Below are 6000 nucleotides of genomic sequence, written 5' to 3'. Positions count from 1 at the left end.
GATACTGTTGTTAAGAAGTTTAAAGCCGGATTTGGATACAAAAAGATTTCCCAAGCTTTAAACATCCCAAGGAGCACTGTGCAAGCGATAATATTGAAATGGAAGGAGTATCAGACCACTGCAAATCTACCAAGACATGGCCGTCCCTCTAAACTTTCAGCTCATACAAGGAGAAGACTGATCAGAGATGCAGCCAAGAGGCCCATGATCACTCTGGATGAACTGCAGAGATCTACAGCTGAGGTGGGAGACTCTGTCCATAGGACAACAATCAGTCGTATATTGCATAAATCTGGCCTTTATGGAAGAGTGGCAAGAAGAAAGCCATTTCTTAAAGATATCCATAAAAAGTGTCGTTTAAAGTTTGCCACAAGCCACCTGGGAGACACACCAAACATGTGGAAGAAGGTACTCTGGTCAGACGAAACCAAAATTGAACTTTTTGGCAACAATGCAAAACGTTATGTTTGGTGTAAAAGCAACACAGCTCATCACCCTGAACACACCATCCCCACTGTCAAACATGGTGGTGGCAGCATCATGGTTTGGGCCTGCTTTTCTTCAGCAGGGACAGGGAAGATGGATGGAGCCAAATACAGGACCATTCTGGAAGAAAACCTGATGGCGTCTGCAAAAGACCTGAGACTGGGACGGAGATTTGTCTTCCAACAAGACGATCCAAAACATAAAGCAAAATCTACAATGGAATGGTTCAAAAATAAACATATCCAGGTGTTAGAATGGCCAAGTCAAAGTCCAGACCTGAATCCAATCGAGAATCTGTGGAATGAACTGAAAACTGCTGTTCACAAATGCTCTCCATCCAACCTCGCTGAGCTCGAGCTGTTTTGCAAGGAGGAATGGGAAAGAATTTCAGTCTCTCGATGTGCAAAACTGATAGAGACATACCCCAAGCGACTTACAGCTGTAATCGCAGCAAAAGGTGGCGCTACAAAGTATTAACTTAAGGGGGCTGAATAATTTTGCACGCCCAATATTTCAGTTTTTGATTTGTTAAAAAAGTTTGAAATATCCAATAAATGTCGTTCCACTTCATGATTGTGTCCCACTTGTTGTTGATTCTTCACAAAAAAATACAGTTTTATATCTTTATGTTTGAAGCCTGAAATGTGGTAAAAGGTCGCAAAGTTCAAGGGGGCCGAATACTTTCGCAAGGCACTGTATGCACAGTATGTGGCAGTTGAACCGAGAGGGGTCTTCATTCCGTGTTTGCCAAATGGATGGAACTCTACCATATCTACTGTATACCGGTATCCGTTCCTTCTATTTGATAGGCAAAATGGTTGGCTACGGTAAATGTCATCTGTACATAGTTGCAAGAAAAAGTATGTGAACCCTTTGGAATTACCTGGATTTCTGCATAGATTTGTCATGAAATTTGATCTGGTCTTCATTTAAGTCACAACAATCGACAGTTTGCTTAGACTAATAAAACAAACTATAAGTTTCCATGTCTTTATTGAACAGACTGTAAACATTCACAGTGCAGTGTGGGAAAGGTATGTGAACCCTTGGATGTCTAACTGGTTGACCCTCCTTTTTGCAGCAAGAACCTCAACCAAACATTTTCTGTAGTTGGGGATCAGACCTGCACAACGATCAGGAGGAATTTTGGACCATTCCTCTTTACAAAATGGTATCAGTTCAGCAATATTCTTGGGATATCTGATGTGAACCACTCTTTTGAGGTCATGCCACCGCATCTCAATCGGGTTGAGGTCAGAACTCTGACTGGGCCACTCCAGAAGGAGTATTTTCTTCTGTTAACCATTCTGTTGATTTACTTACTGTTTTTGGTTGTTGTCCTGTCGCGTCACCCAACTTCTGTTGAGCTTCAATGGTGGACAGATAGCCTTACATTCTCCTGCAAAATGTATTGATAAACTTGGGAATTCATTTTTCCGTTGATAGCAAGCCATCCAGGCCCTGAGGCAGCAAAGCAGCCGCAAACCATGATGCTCCCTCCACCATACTTTACAGTGGGGATGAGGTTTTGATGTTGGTGTTCTGTGCCTTTTTTTTCTCCACACATAGTGTTGTGTTCCTTCCAAACAACTTAACTTTAGTTTAATCTGTCCACAGAATATTTTGCCAGTAGCACTGTGGAACATCCAGGTGCTCTTTTGCGAACCTCAGACGTGCAGCAATGGTTTTTTTTGGACAGGAATGGCTTCTTCCGGGGTGTCCTCCCATGAACACCATTCTTGTTTAGTGTTTTACGTATTGTAGACTCACCAGAGATGTTAGCATGTCCCAGAGATTTATGTAAGTCTTTAGCTGACATTCTAGGATTCTTCTTAACCTCATTGAGCATTCTGCGCTGTGCTCTTGCAGTCATCATTGCAGGACAGCCACTCCTAGGGAGAGTAGCAACAGTGCTGAACTTTCTCCATTTATAGACAATTTGTCTTACCGTGGACTGATGAAAATCAAGGCTTTTAGAGATACTTTTGTAACCATTTCCTGCTTTATGCAAGTCAACAATTCTTGATCTTAGGTCTTTTGAGATCTATTTTCTTCAAGGCATGGTTCACATCAGGCAATGCTGCTTGTGAATAGCAAACTCAAATTGTGTGTTTTTTTTATAGGTCAGGGCAGCTCTAGCCAACATCTCCAATCTCGTCTCATTGATTCGATTCAAGGTTAGCTGACTCCTGACTCCAATTAGCTTTTGGAGAAGTCATTAGCCTAGGGATTAACATACTTTTCCCAACCTACACTGAATGTTTAAATGATGTATACAATATAGACAAGAAAAATACAATTAGTGTGTTATTAGTTTAAGCACAACGTGTTTGTCTATTGTTGTGACTTAGATGAAGATCAGATCAAATTTTATGACCAATTTATGCATAAATCCAGATATTTCCAAAGGGTTCACATACTTTTTCTTGCCACCGTAGTTCAGGCCATGGTGGGTACTGTTAGTTGTATTGAAGTTCCATTGAGTCTCTCTTTATCAAGAGTCCTCGCACTCAACTATTGTATCACACACGTAATCATACGGAGTGGGAATTATGTTTCCCTTATATATGATGGATACCACAGTAGTGCACATCCATCACAACACCCATATAGGACTGCAGGTAAACATTGAATCATTACTGTAATGACAAGATATCAGTCATACACTTACTCTTTGTGGTGGAAATCCAGCAACAACAAAAAACATAGTTGTGATTTCCTCAAAAGAGAATGAGAAGGAGAGTCCGGTTACCAGTGAACAGGTGTTGCTGGCCTTGCAGCCCTCTGATGTGGGGGAAGGGTGATGCAATTAGTAAATCGTGGCCCTTTTTGTTGATACATAAATCAGTCTCCAGGTAACTTGACTCCACTGCATGCAAACAGTGTATGCGCCAATGCACACATCATGTCATCAACTTTACTTTGTCCTCTAATGGTAGGGTTGGAGTATATGACCCTAGATATGTAGGCTAGCTAGGCTACTTTAGGGGCAACCCCTTCTACTTGAAATGAAACATACTTGTGGTGTGTGAACAAATTGTGTGCAGAGAAGTAGGATAGCAAGTGGTCATTCAGTCAAATACATACACACACCACCACATAAATAGAAACTAAATAAAACCTTTTGAAAATGATAAGATCGATTCAAATATATGCAATAACAGCTATGTTCAAAATGATACAGTAGGGTATAAAATACAGAGCTGCTTAAAATTATTAGTACATTAGCAGCTCACAGTAGATAATTTGCAACATTGTCAACAAAAAAAAAAACATACACATCGACTTCTGGGGCAGCCTTAAGTTTTAGAACGTTACATTGTAGCCTTTGATGTCAAGTATTACAGTAATTGCTGGGGCATCGCAAAATGAATCACCACGACTTGAAACATTTAAAGTAGAATGCTGTTTTAAAGTAACACTCAAGGTGTGGCGGCATGAATGTTTGGTGAGTGTGTGGCACTGCCTGCTACAGTTTTTCTAACGCCTGCCTGCTTCACAATTTTCCTGTGAGGGGTGTAGTTGCTTCAACTGTAGGCCGGTTGTTCCTGTCAGCCATATTGGAATGCTCGGCTCAGGATGAGGAATATACAGAACTCAACGAGCCTGGAGTGGTGGGCAGAGAAAGGAGAGCGCACGAACCGCTAAGCAACTTCAGTTTTTAACGGATTTAAAACACATATAAACGAGGAATTAAACCGGTTAACTAAAGTGAATTGATCAGACACGCGAATCGGAAAGGACAAAGTGAGTACAGTCATGTTTATTATATTATATTTTTATGTAAAATGTAGGCGGCTTCCAGTTGAAGCCTGTGTGTGTGATGGAGGATTTGCTGTGCCGAAACTGACGTTTTCTTCACATACCATTATAAGTTATTTTCCATATCAGTTAATATTCTGAGGTAATGCTCAATCATTGGTGTTGTCGCTCAATTGATACTTCATCGCTATAATGTGCCAAACGTAACAGTAACGTTAACCAATTCAAGCTAACAAAAAAATGTGGGTTGTCATTGATTAAATCTTCAGGAAAGTAACGTTACCGTACATTTAATAGTTAACAATGACTCGGGAATCTCCAGAAATGGTTGTATATTACATTTCTTTCCACAATATGATCTTAAAGTCTTAGAGCATAGTCTATTCAATTATTGTTTCGTTTGTGTAGTCTATCTAGACTACCTTTCTGAGAGATGTATGTGGGAACTATAGGTAGCCTAGCCTATGGGTGTTTCCTGAAGATTTGTGATTCGCTACAGTTACACCCATGTGAAGCCTACGGCTGCCATTATATTTGACTATTGCCGTGGAATTCTTGTTACTGTTTACAACTGTAAGCTTCGCGTAGCCCGAGGCCCTTTAAATTACAGTGCAGTGAAGGCCTGTATTTTTAGGAGCAGTGAGTGACTCCTGAGTGTAAACCACCAGGCATATATTGTCATTGTTAGGCTACTTTTAGTTCATTTAGCCGAAATCCAGGAGACTCGTGAATGTGATAGGATAGTCTGACGTTCATGTTATACATTATGAAATAAGTCTTTATATTACATACTCTCTCTCTCTCTCTCTCTCTCATATACACACGCACACAAAAAGGTGAAATCGTTTTTTGATATGCCATATGACCTTGGTCTGCCATAATATTGTGTTCGTGTTGACTATCCCAATGTTTTTCAGGGACGTTCCAAACATCTACTTGTCTGCTTGAGACTCACAATAAACCTCTGTAAAGAGTGAAGGGTGGGACAGTATTGCACTCTGGGCCACTTGATTAAGTGTCTCGGAGTAGGAGTGCTGATCTAGGATCAGGTTAACCTTGTCCATAATAGTCTGAATTATTACGATTTAAATGGCAATACTGATCCTAGATCAAAACTCCTACTCTGAGACACTTGACAAATACAGGACCAGATCCCCCCACTTTTGAAAGTACACTTTCAGAGCCAGGAGAGCAGATGTGTAGACAGATACAGACTTCATGATGACACATAAACAAACACTTGTACAGTTTGTAATCTAATGGCTTGGCAGTAATAAGGGGGATGAAAGGAAACATACAGACTTAGATTTGACTCATTCATTGCTTAATGAATTCATTCCAAGACTTCCAGGGGCCACTTGGTGGGTGTCTGTGAGTACGTGCGTGGATGCATGCTTGTGTCTGTGTCTGTCAGTGTGCGTGCACACGTGACATTGTCCACTGAGTAGGCCTAGACCTAACCATGCTCATCATATCCACCTCAGGCAAGTTGGGATCCCACACGGACATAGGCTATATTCCACATCATCCTCCTTATTCTGCCTATTGTTGTTTTAGCTGCAGAGGAAGAGGAGCTGTGCCTGAAGCAGCGGCTTTGACAGGAAGGACAAATTAACAATGTTCTCCAGTTGTGCTGCTGCATTCTGCATTAGATTGGCCTTCCAGGATGCAGCCTAGCCTGGCTGCCTCACACACACAAGACACACTGTCCCTCAGGATTCTGGGGGGGAAACGCCTTTTTCCTCTCTACTC

At 41.2% G+C, this 6000-nt stretch overlaps 1 protein-coding gene across 1 annotated transcript in view; it reads left to right on the top strand.

Annotated features, from left to right (window-relative positions):
* Positions 1-4063: 4063 nt before the first annotated feature.
* The window catches only part of ptk2aa (protein tyrosine kinase 2aa), a 166086-nt gene continuing 164149 nt past the window's right edge, over positions 4064-6000 (top strand). Inside the window, exon 1 of the mRNA XM_024395421.2 lies at positions 4064-4233. The gene's annotated coding sequence lies outside the window, so the exon portion shown is untranslated. The remainder of the gene's footprint in view (positions 4234-6000) is intronic.

This window comes from Oncorhynchus tshawytscha, linkage group LG31 (genome assembly GCF_018296145.1).
Source record: "Oncorhynchus tshawytscha isolate Ot180627B linkage group LG31, Otsh_v2.0, whole genome shotgun sequence".
Classification (NCBI taxonomy): domain Eukaryota; kingdom Metazoa; phylum Chordata; class Actinopteri; order Salmoniformes; family Salmonidae; genus Oncorhynchus; species Oncorhynchus tshawytscha.
The sequence above is the reverse complement of the archived record's forward strand: the minus strand, read 5'-3'. Positions and strand labels throughout refer to the sequence as shown.